Here is a 27,914-nt window from a genome sequence, read left to right as displayed (position 1 = left end):
AATATAGAGTTGTGGACATTTATTTTATTCTTTGGGTTGTAATATAATACTATCATTGTTTATATATTTTGGTGCTCAAATGATTTCAGACTTGGACATGTACAGCTCCTTCATATTGGCTGCTGTGCCCTTTGACATGCCCCGATCCTGGGCAGGAACAAGAAAATGGTTGGGTCATGGGATCAGAAACATTCTTCTAGCGGAGCCCTCTCCACAGGGAAGCATGAAACCAAGCTACGGATGATCCTCCTTCTGGTATAAAATTATTTTAGGAATAACACTTCAGTGAAAAAAATAACACCTTTTAAAATTATTTTGAAGCTAAATCAATTCTAGTTGGTCTTCTTTTTTAATTAGTTAAAATTAAAACAAATATGTCTGACATTTTACCATAGCATTTGTTGTAGTTTTACTGAAGTACAACACACAAATAAAATCTGTCGATAACGGAAATTTCACCAGGACGAAAACGATGAACATCTGCTCTGATATGAAAAACTTATATTCTAATCAAAATAATTTTACTTCTTAAATAATTCATGGAAAGATACAAGATTAGAGTAAGTGTTTATTGGTTAAACTCCAAATTCCATAAAAGCCAGTTTCTTTTATTTTAAACAAAGTGGATTGGAAAATTTAAACATAGCAATGCCTAGAAAATGGGGCTGCTGGTTATGGTGCTACATATATCCATGAAGTAAAATTTGCCAATAAAATTATATTCCTCTCCACATTATTGGAGTTTGCAATATATCTAGGAAAACTAAATGCTAATTACAGTGTATGGTACTTTTACTAAAGCATGGGCCTTTGACAAACACCCCCAATTATTCTCCTTGGGTGAAACATCTGTTAAATTTGCTATCTAAAAAGAGGTAATATGTTATTTAAAATTGTGTTCCAAAGTATACATGTGATGATTTGACTTTTAACTTTTTAACTGTGAAATATAATGCATATGGTGTAGTCCACTTACTATTAATGAATGGTGTAACAAATTATTAAAAATTGAACGGACTTGAAATCATAATTACATAGTCAATATCCCGGAAGCCCTTAGAATAACCCTTTCCAACTACCTACACTCCTTTAACTTATAGACATCACTATCATGATGTTTATGGTAATCACACCCTATTTGTTGAGAATGGTACCACCTAAATATATGTATATCATTATACAATAGAGTATAGATTTGCTGTTATTTTACTATATGTACAGAAAATCATCAAATGGGATTATTTTCTGGTTGCTGTTTCCCAGCATTATATTGTTTTAATTTATTCATATTCTTGTGCATAACTGTAGATTTTTTTCCGTTGCTGTACATGGTATTCATTTGTATATAAATGTAGAGAGGAATGGAATAGAATAGAACGGAATTGAAGAGAAGAGTAATAAAAAGGAAAGAAACGACACTGAGTCATTGAGCTTTTCCTTGTTTATGGCCAATAAGAAAAATGTGAGAACTATTCTGATGCTCATAATCAGACGTTACTCCTGAGTATATTTCTAAGAGTGGAAATGTTGAAACAGAGGGGATATAAATCTTGAACCTTGTAGAAACGCCGTTCTGTTTTCTAAGGTAGTTGTTTCACTGTCCATTCCTATCAACACTTGAAAGTCCCAACTATTCTATATATCTGTCAATAGTTGATACTGTCAATTTTTTGTCCTATATTGTCTCTTTATAATAAAATTGTTATTGTGTTAGTCATTCTAGTGAATTATTGAAACTAAGTGGATCATGAGGATCCCAAGTTTATAGCCAATTGGTCAGAAAAGCAAGTGGCCTGGGTACCCCCAAAGTACAACTGGGGTCTGAAGTAAGGGCATTCCTGTTGGAGACTGTGGCCTTTAACGTGTAGTGTCTGCTCTAGCTCTGGGTTGTCAGTGCCAGAATTGAATTGCAGTGTACCCCAGTTAGATTATTAACAGAATAATGGGCCCTAAAGACTGGCCAATAGTCTCAGGATCTGACAGGCCACAGCATGTGATTACTATGAACTGCTGCAACTAGATGGAATATAGGAGTGATGGGAGTAGTAAATTAATTTTTTTAAATCAATTGCACAAGTTCAAGATGAGAAGGATGTGATTTTTGAATACTTCCAACTTATATCTCTGATAGCCTTGGCTTACTTCTGGGGTCGTTTTCACATACTTTTTTTGAAAGAGTTTTCTAGATGCTTTTCATATCTCATTCTTTCCTCAAGATTCTCCAGTGAGGCTCCTGTCCCAACCTCATTTCAATGTGCATCTGTGTCTGTCTGGTTTCTCCATGTCATGCCTGCTTACAAACAATCAGATTGGTTCTTATGATTAAAACTTTCCAATGGCTCTCATGACCTTAGGAAACATTTAAATCACTGTCTATGACTTAAGATCCTTTATAATTTGGCTTCTTCTTATTTTTCCAGAGTTATCCTTCTATATTCCCTCAAACTGCAATGCTGCTACGTTGAATTTAAGTTCCTCAAGTGACCCATCGTCCCCCTTGTCAAGATAAGTGGTTTTATCTGCACAAAATGTTCTTCACTTACCTATTCCCCTAGATATGAATGCATCAAGTAGCTGAAAAATACTCTAATTTTAATTTAGAGATAGATGACTTTGCTTACTAACTGCCTGAGGGTTATGGAATTTAAATAACCTATACAACTAGGGAATGACCCAGAGACTTCCTATAAGTTTCAATTTTCTGTGATTCTTGATTTCAAGAATACACCGATTTAGTTAATAAATATCTAAAATTTGAAAAACTGTGAAGCAAGTTCCAGAGTTCTCTGAAATATATCATAGCTGTAATTTGAATGACTCTTCCAAACAAGTTATGCCAACACTGCTCATGGGCTGTTATCCAGGTGTGTGTGTGTGTATGTGTGTGTCTGTGTGTGTAAAGCGTCTCGTAAATGTCCTCCAGATGGTGTGATGAGTAGAGGGATTTGCTGTCTTTTTTTCTTAGCATTAAAGCCTTGGGTATCCCCACGGCTATGCAAAGGAAGGTATCCCCGTGGCTTTGTGTGAAGTGTAAAAGCTTTATTCTTGTTTTGTAGAAGTTTCTTTTAGCATAGCAACATTCAGAGACGAATCTAAAAGCAAAATAACTTTTAAGCTTGGAGTTCTGCTATGAAGATTACTTTCTTTGGTAAAAAGAATCCCAAATAGTGTCTGAAAATAGGTCTCCATGGGCACATTTTATGATTTGAAAGACTTTTTTCCTTTTTCTTAAAAAGCTTGTTTAGAAGCCTAAATAACTAACTTCAGTGAAAGAGAAAAAGAGCTCACCAACTTTGGAAAGTAGGCAAAGTACCTTACATTGCCTGCCTCCCATCCACAGCTCAGCTGTCAGAATGGCAGCCATATTCCCATGATCAAAACCACCTAATTTTCTAAATACCCAGTTTTAGGCGTATAACAACAACAAACATTTTCAATACATCAGTTTGTCATGTTAATTTAATACTTTTTGAGGCTTTCGCATTCCATATTTATTCTGAATTTTTTTTCTCCTTTACTAAAATTGACCCCTCCTATATACCACTTCACATCCTCTTAGTCTCTCTCACTTGTCTCTTATTTCAGCCTTTGCATGGGTTCCAATCACCTTTAGGCAGGTGAGTGGAGATGATCACCTCTTCCTCCACCATCTACAAAGGATGATTTTATGATGTGCTTCTTTGAGGATCTCAAAGAAACGAGCACTTGGTTGCCCCCTGGCAAGGCCAACTCAGTGAAACATAATTGTCATGGCTCTCCTTTTCCCCCTTTCTCTCCTCCTTCTTTATTCCCTTTCCCCAGGATGATATTCCCCCCAAAATACCCTTACATATATGTTTGTTTCAGGCTCTTATTTCTAGGGAACCAAACTAAAATGTTCGGCATTGCATCTGATAAATCATTACATATTTTAAGGTTTACTTATTAAATAAATTGCAAACCTATCCTCCTCTTCTATACCCAGTGACATGACTTATAATAGAGCTTTTGTTTAGAGCCTCATCATTTCTCAGAGTAGCCTCCAAGTTTTCCCTTTCCCTTTTCCCCAAAACCTTGGCATTACTGTCAACGTTATCTTTCAACAAATGCAAACGCTGCCATACATCCCTTTATTTACTTTACTCCAGTTACTATCTCAGACACTCAGCATGGTATAGAACACCGCTCAGAAACCAGTTAATGGCTGCTTCTCTAGGCTAATCCTCTTACATCCATGCCCTGTTTCCCAGCACATAAATATTGTATTTGCATGTAATAAAAACTTCTAGAAAGATACGCCTGGGTATTTTCATAAATGGTCCTTTATTTAAGTAAGGAACTAAGTGTTAATCGAGAGACATATGTATACACTTGCAGCATTGGTTTCCATCTCTGTCCACAAGGCCATAGGGACATTACTCCCTGTCTAGTACATTTGTCATCCTCAAAACAGACTCAGGTATTACGTGGTCTCAAAAAATTGCTTTGATGCCTTCACTTGATAGTGAATTTAACCACTCCTTTTTCTGTACTACTTTGTACCTGGTCCTCTATCTGTTATATCAAAATTTATTTTTTCCTTTCAGATATTTGTTGAATTTAATTGTGTGCGTTTATCACAAAACATTTCTTTATACTTTTCTTTTTTAGTACATTATTGTGCCAGCTAATCTTTATAGTTTACTCCAAGTTTACAAGCAGAGGTTAATTTTCCATCTGTCTGCGATCCTTTCTAAGAGGTTCCTTTCTGAATTTGGTAGGGATTTGGATCAAATGACATTTTTTAAGCCTTTCATTGTCTTTTGTAATAAAAATTGAAAAGAAATGACAATTAGAGTCCCTTCCAGTCGATTATATTTGACACCTCACTTTAGATTCTCTATGTAAGCAATGATGAGAGGCCAATCATACATGAAACACTGAGAAAGCATTATAGAGTGCATGAAAGTGGTAATATAAGTAGTGCAAACACTAAATGATTTACTACTTCAGGGGAAGGATGTATTGATTTTTACTGGGGTGTTTGGAAAGGCTTATAAGAGGTGTGGCATGGATTGATTTATTAATGTTGAAGAGTTAGTTCAAAAATCCAAGAGCAGTATCTACCTAACACGTGACACACCTGTAATACTGAGTACGCTTCAATACATAAAAGATATATACAGTGATAGAAGGGCCAGAGAAATCCAAGTGGAGTACATCAATAAATCAATAACGAGGGTAGCTCAGTGGATTCTTACGTTCTTAAGTATGATGCATCTATCAAACAAATAACAAGATGAAATAACCTTTTAAATGGTGAAACACTAATTTTATTGGGTGTAACAAGAATCTGATGTTTTCCTACTATTATATTATTATTCAATTTTTTGGAGTTCTGGAAAATGAAACATACAATAAAATTATTTAAAAACTCATAGAAATTTCATAAAAGAAAAATTAAATTATTTACTTTTACTGACGATTTGATTACATTCCAAAATAAAACCCAAATGCTATAATAAAATTAATTTGATTTAAGATATAATGATAAAATATCTTTACATAAGCTGAAAATAAATCATAGCTTGTTTTATTCCAAAAAGTAAATACCTAGAAATTAGAATTTGAGAATCAGATAAAAATCTTAATGAAAGGCATGGAACAATGTTTTTAATTTGTTTTAAACAAATGTGAAGAAATTGCATGCAAGTGGAGAAAAATAGAATGTAAATACACAAACAATAAAATTATAATAAAAGTGTCAAATTTCTTGAAGTGAATAATTTTTGAAGTTTATGTAGTAATAAATATGTAAGAATTGCCAAGACAATTATTTAAAAAAATGAATATAAGCATAAACAATCTGTGGCAGAGCTAATGTGTACCTACACAATAGTTGACCCCCAATCTCTTCTCCATTGATTAACTTCCAATCTCATGATTAAAAATTGATGAATTTTCTAGCCACCACACTCTTAGGAGTGGTCATGTGACCTAATTTGCCCAATGAGACAGATCTAAGTAACATTGAGGGGTTTTAGGAAGTTATTTCCTCTTTGATTAAAGATATGCCCATAAATAATGTTTGTAAAATTCTTATCTGATAAACAATTTAGGACAGTCACAAAATAAAAATAAAGAGCCAACCCTGATGGCCTAGTGGTTAAGTTTGGCATGCTCCACTTTGGCAGCTGGGGCTCAGTTCCTGGGCGTGGAACCACACCACTCATTTGTCAGTAGCCATGCTGTGGGGGCAGCTCACATAGAAGAACTAGAAGGACCTACAACTAGAATATACAGCTATGTACTGGGGCTTTGGGGAGGAAGAAAAAAAAGAGAGAGAGAGTAAGATTGGCAACAGATGTTAACTCAGGGTGAATCTTTCCCAGCAAAAAATGAATAAAAAAATAAATAAAAATAAAAAGGTATGCTCAATAATTAAAGTCTCTCCTATTTCTTTCTTCTCCCCACTTTATTCTCCCTTTAGACAAGGTAAAGTGAGCACCTGAGGCATGGAACTATAGCCACCATCTTGCGATCATGAGGTAATAAGCCTAATGATAAAAATTCCATACATGGAAACTAGTGAAGTAGAGAGATGTAATAAGTTATGGTTTTGAATAGCATTGTTGAGTCTATAAATCTCTTTTTGACCTCATGAATCATGGTTAAAGAATAAATTTCCATTTGTTTATAGCCCCTGTTATTTGCATTTTATGTTACTCCATTTAATACTAATTCAAGAAATATTTATGGAGTTTCATCAAATGGTAGAAACATTTCAGGTGAAACTGAAATGTTAGTTAACAAGAAAAAAAAATATCGCTGCCTTCACGGAGCTTAACTTGTTGCAGGAAGAAAAAACATAACTCGTAATTGATGGAGAATCTGCCAACAAAATAGTATAGGATAAGGGCCCACTTCCAGCTAAGATGGAATAACTGGAATTGAATTTGCCCTTCTCCCTGAAACAATTAAAAAAAACAGTACAAAATATATGAAACCATAATTATCAGGCATTGGACAGGGCATGGCAGTGGTACTGGAGAGACAGGAAAGAAAAAAGAGAAATGAAAATACATGTGCACCCTAAGATTGGTACATGACTATTCACAGCAGCTTTATTGTAAAAGCCAAAAACTGGAAAGAAAAAAAAACTTCTCCCTCAGGTGAATACATACACAATTTGTGGTATATCCAAAGAATGGAATGCTAGTTAGCAATAAGAAAGAATTAACTATCCATATACGCAGTAGCCTGGATGAATCTCAAAATAATTACACTGAGTAAAAGAAGCCAGACCAAAAACCAGTATGTACTGACATACTGTACAATCCCATTCATGTATATTTCTAGAAAATGCAAACTAATCAACAGTGACAGAAAGCATATTAATGGTGCCTTGAGAGTAGAAGTCATGGGAGAGACAGAGGAGAGAAGAACATGAAGAAAATTTGGGTGATGGATATATTCATTATCTCAATTGTGGTGATAGTATCATGGATATATATTTACCAATTTTTTCTGAACATTTGTCAAATTACGTATTTGAGATATAGCAATTTGTTCTACATCAATTATACCTTAATGAAGCTGTAGAAAATACCATCAAGCCCCAAACACCCACAAGTTCCTCTGAAGATGATGTTTTTCTCTGTGTAAACATTGCCTAACTGCCTTCAGGAGCCTCAAATTCTATTAAAATTTTTTCTTTTCAAATAACAATAGCTAAAAGTTATGATTTTACCACATGCCAGACAGAGTGTAAGGCTCTGCATGCATTGTCTTTGCCTGAAAATTCCACAGTTTAGAACAAAGTTTCTGAATCTAACTTCAAATATATATGTAATATATATTTTTATAGATTTATGTATAAAATACATATTTATAAATATATGTACATGTACATCTATCTTTATATTACAAAAATAAACAAATTAATAATTAAAACTGAATTGGGGATCTAGAAAATAATTAAATAAGCAAATTTATTAGTTGACAAATTTGAATTTTCTTTTCAGTGGTTAAGAATACTCTTTCATAAACAGCATTTGATACAACTGGCAGGCTATTCAGAAGATAAAAATGTTGATTTAAATTTAATACCAGATATAAATGTAATTGCTAGGTGAATTATATTAAAGAATAGACATTAATAAATCAATAAAAGTCAAAGTGATTGAGTGCATAGCAAAATCAAGTGACGATAACGAATACAATGAAGATTTAGTTGATTTTTTTGAAGTCTACATTTTTAACAAAACAGTCGCTGTTTCTACAATTTATTCAAACCTTTGTCGGCTTCCAAGCATTTAATTTTCTGCTCCAATTATGCAAGTGAAAACATGTAAATCTTGAAACAAAAAACTTGGAAATATTTCTAGCATTGATGGCATTTTCTGGATAATATACATACAAAACCACTCCTTTTAACTTGAATTTTTTCCAACAGTGACATGTAATTTTGAAGAAAAATATATTTATAAAACATGCAATTAAATTCACTTTCAAAACTCACCATCTAAGTTTCCAAATTTGATATTTTTGTTTAACTTCATCTTTTATGTTTTTACTACTCTTCTGTTTTAGGTCATTAACATAGAATAAATGAAATTTTAAAGGAACGTATTTATTTTGTTTTCCCAGAACAAGTCAAATGCAATCTGCCAATTTGTTCTGGAAATAGGGCACCCTCGCATCTTGCACAAATTCCATGTTCCGGTTCTTTTTAAGACATTTTCCAGATGGTGAACCACCTACGCACGGACTAGCTAGAAAAATTTAGTTTTTTTTTAATGGGATACCGTTGCTGTACTTCCATATTGATTCTGTGCATATTTACGAGTCTCTGACAATCTGCATGAGAGACATGCACCTTTTCTTTCCTTGCAAACCATATTTTTATTCATTTCTTTGAGAGCATAAAGCCATGTGTTGGCTACAGTTGTATGTCTGACCCAAGCAATCATATGTTTTCACATGATTTTTTTTTTCTGGGTCTTCCAATAGGTCTAGGTCTTCATTGTCTTTCTCCTAGTTTGTATGAAATAAATAGTATGTAATTTAATTGGATAATGTGGATAATATTTACAAATAAACATACATTTAACATTTTTCCTAGTAACATTTTAATAGAATATAACAGTGGGAAATACAATAAGAGAAGTTTTATAGAAATATGCATTATGTTTGTTATTTGGCTTAAATGAAATTGATATCCCACACCATAAATATGGCTGCCATCTCTGAAAACTTATACCAAGTTTGCTCATTTAAGAAACTAAAAGAAGATATAAAATACAAAACCAATCCTTTCTATCTTTGCTATCAGCATTTACTTAGACATAATCACATTATTTACACTATCTATATTTTGTACATATAATAATTTTTACTCTTTCATTTTTATCATTAGAATGGAACTTTACTTGGACCATTTAAAGAAAATATTACCATATAATGAGTCTCCTCTATCAGATTGAAAATGAGGTCTAGCTGATTCCCTGGCCAGATTACCTCCACATAAACAAACAAAACATCATAGATGGAACTACCTCCCCTTCCCACTATAGGCATGGTCCATTTGTAAATCATAAACATCAGCAGAAATGCCTTTGGTATTCTACATGTACATGTAAATGATTGAGAAAGGAAAGGGAAATGCATTTTATTCATCATAGTGCTATGTGAGTTCTTGGAATGGCCTAGATATTTTGCTGGTTTATTACACTGGCCTGCCCAGATGTTTGATTGGTCTGAATAGATATGCCTGCTGTTATAGCATTATGCAGAAACAATCTTAGCATCTAGGTATATTTGGACATGGCATATGTTATGAGAAATATGTCATATAAGTGAAATGGAAAAGCATTTTTGTCTTATTTTTAGGTTAACCAGTACTGCTTTCACTTAATGTAATTTAAAATATTCTAAAATTATAACAATGATTGCATTTCATCAAATTTTCAAAAGAAAGTGGAAAATAAAATATATAAGTGACTACAACGGCTATGCAAATACATGTTACAAGATGCACAGGAAATGCAGTTTAAATACCTAGATCACAAATTGTGGTTAAAACATCAAGTTAGTAGCACAGTTTTTGACTCTTCCCACATCTCAAAAAAAAAAAAAAAAAAGAGAGAAAAAAATAGAAAATCTAGGCTAGCAAAAGATAAACTCCTACAGACAACGTCATTCAGGAGACTGGGTGACAGGGTAGGCCACAAAGCCCAGAATGTGAGTGGATAGGGTCAAAGACATCAAGGGGGCGGGTAGGAGAGAGGACCCACAGGTTTCAACAGGTGTGAGGGTGATGCAGGAAAGAGAAAGGGGAGCTGCCAAATCCAACAGGCTCTGAAACCCCACGATCCTCTGCAAGCGTGCTCCTTCAAAACGAGAGCACCTCACTGTGCAGAGAATTCTCAGCAGCAGATCTGAGAAAAATGGATGAAACTGGAAGAGGTTCCACAGTCTTCAATTTGTGAGTTATGATGTGTGACTCAAACAATTAGTGAGTTACACGCAAACTAGAGCCCACAAAACTATTTATTAAAAGATGAGCAGGTTGTGGGATACTCTCGGTTCTCAAGGGCTTCCAAAATACCAAATGAAAAAATGTCCCCTCAGAAGGAGAGAATAAACTTTTGAAGAGTGGAGATGGGTAACTGCTACTCAGCAGAGTAGGAACACTTGGAATAAAGATGAACGAAGCTTTAGACAGCAGGGGGAGGCACACGGAGGAGAGAGATCTCAGAACTGTCAGAGTGGCTACAAAGAGGGGCCATATTTTTAACATTCGTAGTTACAAAAGAGGAGGTTGCCTTAAATCCAGGGAGCTTTTTCCCGTTGTATACCCAGAAACTTCCATCTAAAAGTACAAAAAATGTATCTCATATAAATGTGTGGAAGAGAAAAGGACAAAGATCTTGCAGTAAAAAATAATAGAAACAGGCCCCAGCCCCATGGCCTAGTGGTTAAGTTTGCTGCCCTCTGCTTTGGTGGCCCGGGTTCGGTTCCCAGGTGCAGAACTACACCACTTGTTGGCGACCATGCTGTGTCAGCGACCTGCATACAAAATAGAGGAAGATTGGCGCAGATGTCAGCTCATGGCAAATCTTCCTCATGCAAAGAAAGAGGAGGATTGGTGACAGATGTTAGCTCAGGGCAAATCTTCTTCAGCAAAAAAAAAATAATAATAATAATTTAATTTGTTTCTATTATTATTATTATCTGCAATACAATGAAGACACACCAGAGGAATATGGCCTCTATAAGCCTAATATTTAAAAATGGCTAAACCACCTAGTACCCAAATCCTCATTTCTAAATATCATTCTTCACTAAAAAGATCCCTCTTTCTTTGGGAAATAGCTGTTTATAAGGTCGGGGCGGGTACAACATAAGCTGAAAAATTGTTTTGTGCCAGAAAGTAAGGAAGTACTTAAAGAATGATGGAAAGTTGTCAAAAGGATATAGAAGCCAGCTTGAAGGGTCCCTATTTGTGAATGTGGGACAAAGGGAATAAAAACTCATTTAAAAAATAAGAATCCATGGGGCCGGCCCGGTGACGCAAGCGGTTGGGAGCGCGTGCTCCGCTGCGGCGGCCCGGGGTTAGCTGGTTCGGATCCCGGGCGTGCACCGACACACTTCTTTGGCAGGCCATGCTGTGGTGGCGTCCCATATAAAGTGGAGGAGGATGGGCACGGATGTTAGCCCAGGGCCGTCTTCCTCGGCAAAAAAAAGAGGAGGATTGGCGGATGTTAGCACAGGGCTGATCTCCTCACAAAAAAAAAAAAAAAAAAAAGAATCCGTGAGCTTACAATATAAATACATAACTGAATACATAAATGGGGAGAAGAGAAATCTCTTCCTCATGGTAGAATGCCAACTCACAAATGCAGAACTAATCAGAATTAGGAATTAGAAAATCACCGTTTGGCAATCATCATAGAAATACTTGCTTTAGACAAGAATCATCAATGTCTTAGAAAGTCAGTGGGTGAATGATAGATGAGAACTATTAACACAAAGTATTTCTGTATAGGATACTTATTTGTTGCAAAGGAAATATTAGTAATCGTACAGTGGAAAAGTCTGGCAGATCCCAACTTAACCAAGTAATTAAAGTTAACATACAACTACACTCTTGCATGGCAAATTTAAAAGAGCTGACCAGTGTTGCATCCTTAGACTGGAATTTCAAAATTCTACCTAAACACTAAAACAGTATATTTCTCCTTAAACCTGGCCTACAGCCTTCATTTTCAATTCCTGTCTGGTTCTTGCAGGCAGGATATTTCAACCACTAAATATGGGTGTCATTGATCTTTTATTGGAGGTTTTATAGGTACTGAATTAGTAAAATAAGCTATTGGGTAAGTTAATTAGTAATTTATAGCCATTCCAACATCATGTAATCATCTTCTCATCACCTGAAATAGTACAGTGAGAAACATAACCATAACAGACTCTTGGTATTTTATTTATTTTTATATTTTTATAATCATTTTTATAGTTTATTTATATCAGCAATAATTTTATTTCCATTCCTCCAACTATCTTGGAGATTTGAGTTTCATCACATTTATACTTCATAACCAACACTCTGCTCCAAATGATATTAAAAGATACATAATAGCAGCCCACGGAAAAAAAGAAAAAGAAAGACCTGGGTAACTCATTAAGAGAACTTAGGATTGTGAGAACTCCCTCTACATACAGACTTAACATGTTCTCAAAAAGGAAGTATACCACCCTAGAGGGAGTTTTGGTTGTCAGGACAGTGGGGTATGGGTATTACTGGTCTTTAGTGAGCAACCAGCGAGGCCAGATTTCCTGCAGTGCCATGTCCATTGTAATGAAGAATTATCTTCTGTTCAGCCGAGCTTGTGAATGCCCTAAACATCTTAGAGCAGTGTTTTTCTAACGTTACTCTGTTTATACATCACCTGAAGATCTTGTTAAATTGCAAGTTCTGGCCAGCTCTCAGCTGAGACCTATATGTTGCTGGTCCTCAGCTGCCTTTTGAGTCACAAGTCCTAGGAGTCACTAATGTCCATGAACACCTTTTTATAAATTTGTGAACTAAGACACTAGTTTTAATTTGACGTAAACACAAACTATTTTTGGCATGGTTCTTATATATTCTGAATTTTCCGGGAATGCAAATAACTGACAAATGGAAGAAAGGCTGTACTTTGCTCAGACATTACCAAAGACTGTATCATTTGGAAAAATTACATCACAAACAGCAATGCTCCTGCTGATGTTTTTAATAAAACGCACTATACTAGTCTGGATGGTAGCTGCCACAACAATTATTTATCTAAGTGCAAGCTTTGACTACTTCAATAGGTCTAATAGCTAATCGTACCTACAAATTTATGTGTTAAAATTCTCATCGTTTTATAACAAATTCCTTTTATTTTTCTTTGTCTTATAATTATGTGATTATATTGATATTTTTAAACTGTGTGTATGTACATTATATTATCTATAAATTTTACTTCATAATAGGAAACAGGATATTAACAAGCATTTTCATTAAAAAGTGGGGCATTGACTTTCACATGCTTGAAATCCACTGTCTAATACAGAGGATTTTTGTTGTTTGGTTCTGTTTTGTTTTGTCTCTTTAACTCTTTAAAGGACTGGATTTAAAATACAATAAGCCTATCAATTATGATTTTAATCACATAATGAAGAGTAATTTTATTGTATATAGCCAGAGTACCCTCTAAATTCCCTACCAATTGCTATAGAAATATCTTCCCCTAGCCTCTTTTACTGAAAGGAATAGGAGTATCAGCATTACCTGGGAGTTTTTTTAGAAAGGCAGGATCTCGGGCTCCACCCAGATCTGCTCTGTCGTAGTCTAAATTTTATCAAGATCTCCAGGTAGTTTGTATGCAGATTAACATTTGAGAAGCACTGCCCTACTCAGAATACTGAAGCTCAACCTACCTGCCTCCTGGGAGCAGCAGCAAGCCTGGTACCCTCTTGTGTACCAGAATCTGCAAAGCCTTTGAAGTTAAGCTAGGTATCTTCTGCGTCTTGGCATGTCCCATTATTTCCCGAATGGGAAAGAAGTCTGCGGTATGGATTTTGGGCGTGTTGGAGACCATGGTCTCTGTAAGAGAGGAAATTGGGAGAGGGTAGGGGCAATAATAGGGTTGCAGGGAAGGCTATCAGGTGGGCCTAAAATGTCACATCAAAATGCAGTGATGGGTACTGGGAGGAGGCAGCCAGCTGCCCTTGCCCTGCTCATTACCATCACGTCTCCAGGCAACAACAGACACAGAGGTTGATAGGAGACCTAGAATCATGTTTCCTTTCTCTCTTGCAGGAGATTCTCTCTCATAATTGAACAACAACTTTTTTCCCATCTAAAAATTTGAAACGCGGAGTTTGAGTAAATCTTTTCTTCCCCCATTTCCCCTCTCCAAGTCCCTAAAGATGACTCTAAATGCTGTATCACCAGGTCTAAGTAAATCTAATTGCAGTAATCCCTAATCACAAAGGGTCTTTAACTGAACTAGCAATTCCTCCCTTATCCTGTACTTGCCTTCGCAGTAAATCAATCTTTCTTAATACCTAAGACGTGGAAATTTCTCATCACGCTAAATAATGGAAAACTTTACCTTATACACAATAAAACAAAACAAACAAGAAAGCACTAACTTCAATGATTCTAGGGTGCTTTCCCATGTCACTTTATTATAAGGGGGGGAAATATGGGGAAGAGGCTGTCAGCGAGTTTAAGGTAATTTTCTTGTGTGATCCTTGTGAAGAAGATGAGGAGAAGTGATCTGGGGCAATCTGCTAAAGAGTTAGATACAGGAGAATGTCAAGGAGAAAGGGATGGGTGCTACCTGCAAAGTTTGAGGTTATTGACTGATTCGGGACTGCATCAGAAACAAGGATTCCGGACTCTCCATCAAATACTCTTCCTGGAATCTAGGTTTAATGTCCTTTATATCAACTTGAATGTCAACCTGAAATCTCTTGATTATCCTCAATAGCACCTGGATAGGAGAGAGGAAAAGCTAATGGACAGAAAAATATTATTTGCTCATTTTCCATTTCCAAAATTCATTTGAGGAAAGCTTTCCATCATTTCTGATGATGGATTTCTGATCATTTACTGTTTTGTCACCCTGTTTGTTTATTTTGTTTCATTTCTATTTCTGTGTTTTACTTTGCTACTCTAAATCTCTCCTATTTAAAACTTTAGAAATAAACGGGGTTTAGATAGACTTTTTAAATAATCATTTAACTCAAATCTCACTCAAAATGTTATGTGTATTGGCAGTTCACAGCCGTTAGTCAAACATGGCTCACCCACGCAGCTTGCTGACTGTAACATACATGTGGTTCCCACTACACACCTAGCAGTACAATTTGTTCACAATGAACTGACACTCTGGTCACCTAGAATCACTCTATCAAGTAGTTAAAACACAAATGATTAAATTGTCTTACTACAACTGTGAAAGATGTTCTGGAATCATTCACTATGAACAAATATAAAGGGGAAAGTACACAGCCTCCTAGAGTTTTAGGTGCCTATTGCTGAAAACTAGAGAGTCATTGTATAACCTCAGAGAAAACTTATAGGTATCAGAAATCTTTTTCAGTATTCCCTAGAGTTTGTGAGCCCCTCCACCTTCCTAGGCCACCTGGACTCGGACACCCTCAAGCTGACCCTTAAATCTCCCAGTGACAATCCTCTGAAATATTGCTTCCTTAAAGATACATCTTTTTTAGAATCTGCTCTGTTTCACCTAGTCAATCCTTGTTTGTGTTTAGGTTAATGTCCTGTGTGTCATGAACACTCAGGGAAATAATAGAAAATTCAGCCATATTCAAAGGTATGCAGCCGTGTCCGACCTTAAGGGAGCACATAGACTTTGTCAGAGCAATCAGATTCTCCCCGTCACAGACCAGGTTCTTCCCTGAGTGCATTAGCCTGTTTGTCCTTGGGATACCTTTTTATCCTCTTGTAGACCTATAATTCATCAGAGAGCTGGGGATAGAAAACCGTCCTCCCTATTCCCAGCGGAGCATTCTTGCCACTGGATTATATTGACTCCTTATACACATTAGCCATGTCACCTGCACACTGAAACAGATCAGTATTTTTGATTGAGTTTGACATTTTGAAATTTAACTACAATAGCTTACCCTATAAACAGGAAGCGACTATAAAACAGATGTTCTTATTTAGAGAACATGTTACCAAAAGAGCAAAACACTAAATTTGTCCTTGCTGTAACTGTGTCATTTAAACCAAGAGGAAAAAGTCAGAGTCCTAAGACTGAAGAAACCCTGATAGGGAAATTATGCCATCCTTCAATGTTACAAGATGTCACCTGAAGAAAGACTGTGATTTAAGGTTCAACACTGTTCCCATGTGATATGAATACCAATTTCCAATTTCTGGTTTACAATTACCAAGTGAAAATCTTCCAGGATGTATGGAAGTAAAGATTTGTGGGTGATTTTAAATAAAATTAGAGAAAAGACTCCTCCTTAAACTCTGGAAACCAGTGACTATGTTTTAAAATTTTGTGAAAATTAGTTCTGTGCGTTCATTAATCATGAGCTTTTGTCTATGAAAGTTAAGCAAATGATTTTTTGTTTGTTTAAAAAAAGACAAATTTAGCATGAAGATAATCAATTCTGAAGTAAAAATTTATCAATTTATCTTGAATGTATGCATCGAATAAATTTTAAGAATGATTGAAAATTGCTTATGTGGTTTTTAGGAGGATAAAATGAGTGTTATCAAGCACTTCAGCATGAAATCATACTTATGACTCCTCTGTGATGCCTTCAGAGGTAACCAACCCTCATCCATAGCCCCTCAGGAAGGATGAGTGTGGGGACCATATTTGTGCCTAATGGATTAGTTCACCTGGTCACAGCTGGTGGGCCCATGGTGGACAGCAGACTCAAGTTGAGGCGAGGTATTCGAATGAGTACATGACATATTTAGTCAGTTATATATCAAAAGCCAAATAGGATATGTATGTGATTTTTTGTTGTTGTTTTATTTTTTGTATGCTTTTTTTTAAAGACAGAAGCAAGAATGCCTTTTGGAGAAGCCAAAATGACACATGACCTGGAGTTGAGATCAGATAGTACTAATCTGTTGAGAGAGGAGAAGGAACCAAACTCTGAAGGAGATGCTGTTATGAGAGACTCTATAGCTCTGATGGAGGTAATACAGACTTAGTTCTTGCCTTTCAAAAATCAGTCCCAGTGTGATTTGTCTGTACTTAATTTCCAGTTCCTAAATGATGTGGCATCTGCTAATTTCTTCCTTGACAGAAAAGGTAAAAAATGAAAATGTACTCTGTTACTTAAGCCAACTTGACTGGGATACTGTTCATGGTGTAATGACTATATTATTCCAAATTTTCTTGAATCAACCAAACTCAGATATGTATTTCTACAACTGAATTTAATTTTTGACTTCAACCTGCCCATGGCAGAGAATTTAATCTAGATACTTTTGGGCTTTCCATTAAATGGTCTTCTCAGGATATAGAAATTAATGACAGTCTAGTTCAGAAACTTCATTTTAGGTATTCCCTATTATTCTTGTCATTAATGTCATGGAGAGAAGTATGGACCTACCAAGGTAACCTCCATAAGAATCTACTTATGGAATTGGACACATGCCAGTGGTGGGCATTAGATGGACTGGAGATCCACCATATTTCTGAATAAGATGGTTCTGGGCTGGCATTCACTACTGATTTTCTCATCACTTTGGAAGGAAAATGTCTTATGGTGGCTCATACCAATGATTCATTCTAATTTGCTGGGTGCAAACTTTGATTTCCCTGGTGTATTTCACTGCGTATTTTATCTACTTTGAGGTAGTAACGTCATGATGCATTTCTCTGATTTCTTTGAAACACGAGATGATGAAACAGACTTTAATTATTACTAGCTTCTAAGTTCAACAGTAAACATTAGACTTCTTTTTCAAGCACTTGAGAAACACAGAAATCATAAGGAAACAGATTACCAGAGGCCACCTCTCCTATCTAGCTGCACCATAACCTACTTGGCTATTCTCAGACAGTGAAATGAAAATTTTCAAATATAGTTCTTCAGTCAAAATTCTCATTTCTCAGATAATCCCTAAAATTCGGCAATCTCATCTCATAATATTTTATTGGTTACACTTGCAGTATCAGAATGGAGTCTTTGATACCAAGGAACTTGTTCTTTTATTCTTCCTGTATTTATTTCTAGAGAAAATGTCAGGAAACCATTAAGCATCAGTTAAGTAATTGAAAAGATAAGTGGCATCATGAAACCAATATTGAGTTCTATACAAGAGTATAGAATTGTAAGAAAACAATACGTCAGTTCTGACTTTTATAAAGGTGTATATATAAGCAACCCCAATGGTCAGCCACCCATCTCTGGCAATAACCAAAGGAGAGAAGGATTTTTTTTTTTTTTTTGAGAAAAAACATATTGAAAATAAGAGAGAGAGTAAGGATAATGAGAGGAGACTAGAAACAGCAACTGTTATCATTTATATTGGGATAATATTTATAAGAATAAAATGTGAGCCAGAGTTTTGGTTGTCCTTCAAACTTCTTATCTGTTTCCATAGATTTCAGTAATGATCAAAGCACAGCCACAATGGATAGTGATAGCCATTTAGTGAAATAAATCAAAGCAATACGTAATCATCTCTGCTTGGTTTTCCGTCCTTATTCTCAAGAAAAAAATTGCCTGAACATGTCACGGTATTTTTCACTCCACCTCACTCATTCACCTCTCCAACCTCTTACGGACATTCCGGGTTCCAAGATTATTAGAGGAAGCTTAAGGCCAATAGTTCAAAACAAGTAATTTTCATCTATTAGGAAAGAGGAAATGGATGAAATATAAAATGTTTGTTTTGCACCTTTGTATTCTTTTCTCTGACTGATTATTTGTGATAACTATGTAGCCTAAGCACAGTAATGGACTTAAGAAAGGATCACAAGACATTCTATACCCATAATTCATCTCATAAAAGATGCATGATTTATATATTGCCGGTATCTGAAAGCATTCAAGAAATTTGAAGCATCTCAGATGGAAGAAGCATAAACATTATTAAAATTAAGTAATGTAACTTGCAATGGTAAACCAATAATTTATTGGTATGACTATTAGTCCTTCTTGCAAATATGTTTCTGTATTCAAGGTTAAATAGATTGTATCTCTAAAATGCTACAGAAATACCCAATAATGGAAGAAGGCATCCTTTGTCAAATGATGTTGCAGAAGAAGTCATCTGAACTACAAAATAATACAAATGTGTTTTATTAACATTTTAATAATGTGATAAAATACAAGATTTTTAAATGATAATTTATAGAATATTTTAATTTTAAAGAACCTTTACCTTCAGAGTCTTCTGAGTGAAAATACTTTATGAATAACCAGAAGATTAAAATTTGGGGGGATGGCCTGGTGGCACAAGCGGTTAAGAGTGCAGCTGTAGTGGCCCGGGGTTCCGCGGTTCGGATCAGGGGCGCACACCGACGCACTGCTTGGCAGGCCATGCTGTGGCGGCGTCCCATATAAAGTGGAGGAAGATGGGCACGGATGTTAGCCCAGGGCCAGTATTCCTCAGCAAAAGAGAGGAGGATTGCCAGATGTTAGCACAGGGCTGATCTTCCTCGCAAAAAATAAATAAATAAATAAATTTTGACTTATAAGCACTAACACCGGAAGAATAAATTTTACCGTAAAATTAATTAATAATAGTTAAGAGAGCATGTGGGAACAGAGACATAACATAATAAATCATACATAGCCACCTTCAAACCTTTTGAAAATCAGTTTTAACAGATTACTCCCCAAGAATATTATTCAAGATTGGTCATCATTTTGGGAGTCCATTCTCTTCTTTTAACAGAAATTATGAAAGTTCTAGAACTTGCTGAGAGAATTTTAGTATGTAGTGACTGATTCCAACAATGTCGAACCAATTACAAATGTGGTGAATTTCTGTTCTTGTTCTTCATAGGGGTAGAGAAAAGAAACTGAATGACTTCAGGAATAAAATAGCCTGAACCTTCTATTGTTCACATTAAATTCCTTTTAGTGCATCACCCAGAGCTGATATAATTCTTCTGTTATTATATACAGATTAGGGAAGAAAATACTGCTGCCTGGTAACTCTGGGCAAAGTCTGAATCTGGTCAGGGTAAAGTGGATTTAATAAATCCCAGTCCACTTAGAAGTTTCAAATCTTTAAAATCCTGCGTGAACTTACTTCCACATCTTAGCTGGTTTCCTTTTATTAACTTTGGAGGAAGGAGCAGATAAGATGCTAACTTCTTTCCCAATTTCCTTCTCTGGCTTCTTTGCATTTGGTATGCTCCCCAGAGACATCTGGGAAGGATGCTGACTGTCATTTACTTTCGCATATCCTCTCTCTGTGGAGGCTGTTCTTGGGAAAGTCTAATTTTTTGTCATTACTTCCTTCAAGAAAATCCTTTCTAATTCCCTTCTTTCTTCTTTCAGCTAGATCTTTTTTGGGATTCTCTTCTTTTTATTCCACAGCTCCCATCAAAGAGCAACCAGTACCAAAGATAGTTCCATTGAGTGTCTGGCTCAAAATACAGGTATCTTTTTTGTTGTCATGATATTCATAATTCCAAAATCAACTGTACTGTTTTTCCAAAGCTGAACTAGGATTCATGTGATACTCGGTGACATTTATTCAGCAGACAAGAAAATAGTCCATGTTTTCTTGTAAGCTTCAGGTTAAATGTGCAGTTCAGTCAGCACACCAAAAAATTTTGAAATGTACGTCAGGCCAAGACTTGTCCCTGAGGAAAACAACCAACCAACCAACCAACCAACAACAATAACAACAGCAAAATACTACCATTTGGAAAAGATTTGTATTGATAGATAGATAGATAGATAGATAGATAGATAGATAGATAGATAGATAGATAGATGGATGTAGATGAAGATACACATACTTATACATACATATATTATCCCAACCATGTTTATTATATTAAATACTCTTTCCAAAAATGTAAGAAATTTAGGGATTAGTGTTTCCCCTTCATTTCAGTTTTAGAGTCAGTTTTGTGAGGAAAATCATCATCTATAATGACAGCAAGCTCAACATATTTGCCATTCTAAAAAGTGTTTCAGCTTTCAATGGCCGTATTAAAAATAACATGGTATACTACCTCTAGGCAATATATATATTAATATAATAATAAAAAACAATTTTCCTGGAATTCAGTAGAGATAGGGAATTTTTTTTCTCATTAAAGAACAGCTTGGCATTAAACTCTTTCCTAAATCAGACCAAATACCTCTTCTAATATTTGCATAGTCGAATGGAACCGATTTTCGAGGCTTCAATGCCTATTCAATAGAAGTTTCCTGACCTTATCTCTCACTTTTACCACTAAAACCTTTCCTTTAAATGGGCCCCATACAAGATTCTCATTTATTTTTAATGAAAAGATTGTAGACCTATGACAGCTGTAATCTACCCCTGAGCACTTCTGTTGATCTTGAACTCCAATTCTTCCTTTAGTTTCTCCATTTTCAGTCCTGCAATAGCATAGTAAATGATAGTTGAAAAAAAACCTGAAGAATGGCATTAGATGTTTTAATATAACCACTTGAGAATCAGCCAGAACTTGTGATGTCTCAGCCATTGTAATCATGGTCTTTTAGATCAAGGAAAGGAGACAAAAATAACCTCTGGGTGTTTTTAATAAGTTCCATATCTGTACATTTATTTTTCCACATTACAAACATAAATAGCCTTCCAAATCTCATCTAGACTGAAACCTTTCTAAGTGTTTTGATTAAAAAGTAACTAATGGATATACACTAATTTTAAGAGTAGCTATAATTAGGTAATATTTAACAAAAATGATAGAGCATTTTCTAGGCTTGGTCAAACAAAATTTAATAGCCATAACTGAACTGTCCATACTTCTAGCTTAGGTTATTGATTATGTTTAATAGGGAAGTAGAAATCTATTCCCCCAAAACTTTCCAGAATCAAAAACTTTCTTTTATTTTCATTCTGACATTCTAAAAAAAAAAAAAAAAAAGGGAGTATCAGGAGAGTTTTAGGTTTTCTGAAAAAGAAAAGAGATATTTCCTCTTTCTCACAGACATACATACACTTTCTCACTTTTTTCTCTCTCTCACTCTCTTTTCTTCTTTCCCTCTCTCTCACACACACACACGCACACACACAATGGCAGTGATATCTTCTGGGCATCTGGAATGAGACCTCCCTTGCCACTTGAAGTTAGGCATGGCTATAAAACTTCCTTTGGTCAATGAATAGTAAGCAAAAATAACGTCATGGCTAAACAAAACAATTAACTGCTGGTGTTGCATATGAAAATTTCTCTTTCTTCTGAAATTCCAAATAGTAGTACTTTTATCAGTTTGAGTCTAAGACAAAGCAACTATCACAATTTCTGCAATGTTTTAGGATAGTCCTAAAAAGCTGACATTTATTGGGTTGTAACGGTTTTCTTAGCAAGTGAGCGATTACGGTTGTACACAGGCTTCATTCATTCGTTTATTCATTTATTTGGGAAATGGAATATTAGTTATATTTCAAGTAAGGCTCTAAAATTAAGAGGCTGTAGAAGTGAAATTTGCTTTTCAAGGGTAATACTAGTTTTAGTTTCAGTCCTATCGCATATTATCTGCATCCATCTGCTAACTTAAGAGAATTCCATGGCCAATGGGGTGAAATATCTCCAGGGTAGAAAATAAATGCAGATACACCTGTGAGCCACTGAGGAAAAGTCCTTTATCATATTGTTTAAAAAGAAAATGAGATGAGAGGGTACTATTATTGTGATGGATAAGGGATGAAAAGCATAGAGCTAGAGACCTTAACCGTTGGGTTTGCCCTGGACTATGGGATTTCTCTGGATACAGGGAGTGCTGGAGCTGGGAAAGTCCTAGGCAAACTGGAACCGTTGCTCACTTTGAATGGAGGACTAAGTGCTGGAGCTTTGGTTCCCAACATTCAGCATGTTTCAGAAGCAACTGGAGAGCTTGTTAAAACACAGATTGCTGGGTGTGAATGACAGAATTCTACAATGGCCCCCGAGATGCCTGGTCCCAGGTCTACATACACCTTCTCCAACTGATTCAATTCAAACACTAATTTAGTTGGTGCTGAGAAGGGATTATGGCAGAGGTCATCGAAGTCTCAAGCCAGTTGACTTGAGACTACCTAATTTTAAATCTGGGTCTACAGGTCAGAGACACAGCAAGTGAGAAATTAGAAGCATAGAAGGTTATGGTGCACTGTTCTGGCTTAAAGAGGAAAAGGGCCCCATAGCAAGGCATGAGGGTAGCCTCTTGGAGCTGAGAGCAGCGCTCAGCTGACAACCAGCAATGACATGGGACTGCAGTCTTATAACTGCAAGGAACTGAATTCCCCCAACAACTAGAATGAACTCAGGAGTAGATTCCTGTCTAGAGCTTCCAGACAAGAACTCAGCTCAGCCAACAATTTGATTTCAGCTTTGTGATACCCTGAGCAGAAAACTCAGTCAGCCTTGATGGATTTTGACCTACAGATCTGTGAGCTAATAAATGGGTGTTGTTTTAAGTTGCTACATTTTTGGTGATTTGTTTCCAGGTGCTGCTGCTACTGCTGCTCATCCACAGTTTGGGAACAGCTGTACTGGAGTAAGAGCTGGGCTTTGGGCCATGAGTGACACGAATAAGCAAGATGAAGAACTGACAAGTGGGTGAGTTCTGCTGTGTGGCAATTCCTGCTGATCCACTCGGTTGGCAATACGGTTAGAGAGGAATAAAATGAAAATTAATAGTGTAAGGCTGTTTCAGGCCTTGATGTTTCTGTTGGAGACGCACAGTTGTCACATCAGAACTAAGACAACGGTTTCTTGGTTCTAATTTCATTGTTACTATTATTATCATCATTACCATCAAGAAAACACCCAGTTTGCGATGAGAGTGACACAGATTGCTCGTTGGACTGACAGTTATTCCGTTTGTCACACGGTGGCATGTAGAAGAGAGAATACGAAAAAGATCAATTTTGGAATGTTTAGATAATTACACATCTGGACTTTGAGCGAATCTTCCTTTTAATTTTTATTATGGAAATATTAAAACATATGCCAAAATTGAGAGAATAACATAATGAAATCCCATGTATTTATTAACCACAGATAACAACATAATGAGCTCCCATGCACTTATGAACTACATCAACAAGCCTTAACAATGAACAACAAATGGCCAATCTTGCTTCATCCACGTCCTTATTCAATTTCCTCATGCCCCAGTGATTATTGTGAAGCTACTTCTTGTATCATATTATTTAATCATTAAGTAGTTCGGTATCTATCAGTAATAACATCTTTTTAAAATATAACCAGAATATTATTACATCTAATAAAAATGAAAATAATTACTCAGCTTCCTCAAACAGGAGGTTATTGATGTTTTTTTAAATTCATATCCAGATATATGAGTTGCGATTAGCATATGGGTCCCTTTATCTTTCCTGGAAAGAATCACTTTTTAGGGACAATTGGGTTCCGGCTTGGGAAAATCTAAAGAAATTCATTTGATCCAGAACACTTAAAGTTGCTAAAACATAATTTGAAGTGACTTTACACTGTAAGGGAGGTTTACCTGATGTTAAACCAATAGAAAAGAGGCTGTGAAGATTCTTTACAATTTATCTTCCCAGTTTTCTTGTGCCCAATTATTGCATGTGCGTATGTGACAGATGAATATTTTAATTACAAATCGGCTTTCTTTTCATCACTGAGGCTATGCTTAACCAGAGGATCTTTTATTTTTCCTGAGATTTTGACAGGGTTGTATATGTGAGTTTGAGAGCCAGAGTTGAGAAGAAGTAAACTGCTCCACATAATCAATGAAGAACTCAGACCACAAATGAAAAGTTTTGGAGGGAATGTGAGAGACAAGATTGGAAAGGAGAGATTTTGCACCAAAGAGTTGAACAGAAACCTATATAAGTTCCAGTCTGTCACCCTCTAATGCCGTTCAAATCTGCAGTTGTTTCTGGAATCAGAGATAGAAAAATGGTGTAATTGCATTTCTTAAAACCAGTTAAAGGCTGAATATCACATCTTTGATACTGAAGGAAAAAAAAAAACAGGCAAAATTTGTGAAGGTAAAGAATCTGTAGTCAAAGGAAAGCATTGACATCCAATCATACCTCTAGTCTCATATGGCTTTTTAGTCTTCCTATTAAAACTTGGGTTTATTTAGAATGATAACAATCCACTAACTTTCCTAGATTTGCTGTGAAATAATTAAGTGATGTTTGTGTTTTGATTTCATTTTGATGGCAGACATTAGAGCACATATTTGAAGCTGTGAGCAGTATCTCCGTCCCTAAAATTTCTAAGTATCACATTCTACTTGATGTTTGCACAAAGCAGTTAATTGTCTTTGAATTTACAGATCTCCATAGCTCAAAGAGCAGCACGTAGATTTGAAGCAGTTGTGACTAAATGGGATTTGGGACTACATCCCTTGGAGAGAGGGTGAGTGTGATCTGCGTTAGTGCAAAACAATGAAAGAGTTACCTGGTGAACAGAAGGGCAGAGTGTGACAGAGCATGGCTGGATGTTTACATGGCCTTACTTCTTGGACATGCCACTCTACATCTGATTTTTCATCCTCTTTGTCATATGTCTTTATGACTAAACTCTGGCCAGTGGATTACGGGTAAACGATGTCTTCCACTCTTAGTTAAAATGCCTTCTTCCGCCACACATACAAACAAAGTAAAACAAAAAATGTCCATGCAGTCGTCTATCCATCTCGTCCTGGTCAGTGGACTGGTGATAACACCAAGAGTCACCTTGGAAACTATGTGAGGATGGCAGCTCCCCGTCCACTTAGGTTTTTGACTGGGCATGTGAAAAGACCCTGCCCCCTCCACATCTCCCAGCAGCCTCCCCAGCACACACTGGATTGGACTTTATCTGAGCCAGAAAGACTTTTCTTATGTTAATTCACTGAGATTTGGGGGTTTATCTATTACAGCAACTAGCATCATTGATGTATATATATATATATATTTTATTTTTTGTGAGGAAGATTAGCCCTGAGCTAACATCCATGCCAATCCTCCTCTTTTTGCTGAGGAGGACTGGCCCTGGGCTAACATCCGTGCCCATCTTCCTCTACTTTATATGTGGGACGCCTGCCACAGCATGGTTTGATAAGCGTGCGTGGGCACCCGCCTGGGATCTGAACCTGCGAACCCCAGGCTGCTAAAGTGGAGCAGGCGAACTTAACCACTCCGCCACCGGGCCAGCCCCACAACCAACATCATTTTAATTAAGAGAGTAACTTTCAATTAAATCCCAAATTTAACTTGTCACTTTGATAGAACAACTCAACAAAAATATATAATCCCCCAAAGACCAAGTAGCTTCCTTCTAAAAAAGATTTTACTTTTGTGCATTTCAGTCCTTTTTATACTTAAAATGTATATACATTTCTCAAACTACAAATGCTGCTGTCTTTCCTACTGATCTGACCTGGGGATCACACTTCTGCTAGCCACTCCTCCTAGCTGCCTACATCAATGTGTTTACCCTAGGGCAACTTTCCTATAACTGCTCTTGGGTCTAAAAGAATAATTTATATTTTTCCTGCTTTGAAAATGATAACCCGGATTAACTCATTTCAGTTTCTCACATTTCCTATGAATCACTAAGGAAGTGGCTAAAAACAATCTATATATCTAAATAAACTGTATTAACATTTTCAAAAAATTTTCTTATAGAATACTTTATTTGATATGCACATAAAAACCCATGTCAGAGGTGAGGCGGTTGCTCTCAGCCCCACTTTACTAGTAAGTACAAGTTGAGTCGTAGGTCATCCAGCTGGCCTGTGGTTCATTCTGGGCTTCAGAGCCCTACTTCGTGACACTTTTAAACTCAGCAAAATGCTATCAAGTTTTAACCTAGCACAACAAATCACTACTTTCTTTTTTTAAAAAGCTTTGGTCCTGAGGTCAGAGAAAGTATACTATGCTCTGTCTATTCTTCAGCACCTATCACATTTTCTCAAATGTCACAGGACCCAATTAAAAAATAAAGTTTAGGGGCCTGCCTTGTGACATAGTGGTTAAGTTCACGTGCTCTGCTTCAGCGCCCGGGGTTGCCTGGGTTGGATACTGGGCACAGACCTATGCACCACTCATCAAGCCATGCTGAGGCTGGGTCCCACATAGAGCAGCTAGAAGGGTGTACAACTATGACATACAACTATCTTCTGGGGCTTTGGGGAGAAAAAAGGGAAAAAAAAAGGAGGAAGATTGGCAATAGATGTTAGCTCAGGACCAATCTTCCCCACAAAGATAATAATAGATGTCAACTTAAAAAAAAAGTGCACTCATTAAAAAAAATAAGTTTATTGGATAATTGTTTCCAGGCTTCATCTCCATTATTCATTCATTTATGTGTTTTTCTGTGAGGAAAAACACATGAATGGTTGCCTTCCTAACCATTCACAGCTCTCTTCTCTCTTGGGAGTTTATTTCCACATACAACGCCTATTAAATAAAATTTCCTATCTGTATTACCAGATACTTAGAAACAATATTAAAGGAGAAGAGTTACACTTCCACATGGTTTGTGTAATTGTGGATCTGTAACCTTTGAAGAAAACTTGGAAGAATAATGTAGAAAATTTTCTTACACGTGCTTACTCAATGCAAATATCTACGAAGTAAACAAACTAATATCAGCCTTTATCAATATTATGGAAAGACATGCACATTCTCATTAGATGGCTTGTTATTTCTCCCAGTTTCATCACTCACTGAATATTTGTTGTTGATTATATCTTATAAATACTTAAATGTACTTTGTGTATCACGTGTCTGG

The 27,914-nt window shown here is 36.1% G+C and overlaps 1 long non-coding RNA gene across 11 annotated transcripts in view; it reads left to right on the top strand.

Annotated features, from left to right (window-relative positions):
* LOC131393918 (uncharacterized) overlaps window positions 1-27,914 on the top strand; it is a 121,528-nt gene that overhangs the window by 37,844 nt on the left and 55,770 nt on the right. For 7 of the 11 annotated variants that reach the window (XR_009216012.1, XR_009216009.1, XR_009216007.1 and 4 more), the window contains 6 exons: window positions 90-255; window positions 1,309-1,462; window positions 2,421-6,506; window positions 17,042-17,185; window positions 20,551-20,612; window positions 23,645-23,756. This is a non-coding gene — a long non-coding RNA (uncharacterized LOC131393918). Of the gene's footprint in view, window positions 1-89; window positions 256-1,308; window positions 1,463-2,420; window positions 6,507-17,041; window positions 17,186-20,550; window positions 20,613-23,644; window positions 23,757-24,846; window positions 27,329-27,914 lie in introns of those variants that run through there. The other 4 variants (XR_009216014.1, XR_009216011.1, XR_009216013.1 and 1 more) reach the window with 4 other exon arrangements.

The sequence above is a fragment of the Diceros bicornis genome, chromosome 29 (genome assembly GCF_020826845.1).
Source record: "Diceros bicornis minor isolate mBicDic1 chromosome 29, mDicBic1.mat.cur, whole genome shotgun sequence".
NCBI classification, from domain to species: Eukaryota; Metazoa; Chordata; class Mammalia; order Perissodactyla; family Rhinocerotidae; genus Diceros; species Diceros bicornis.
Note: the sequence above shows the minus strand (reverse complement) of the source record. Positions and strands in the feature narration are given on the sequence as shown.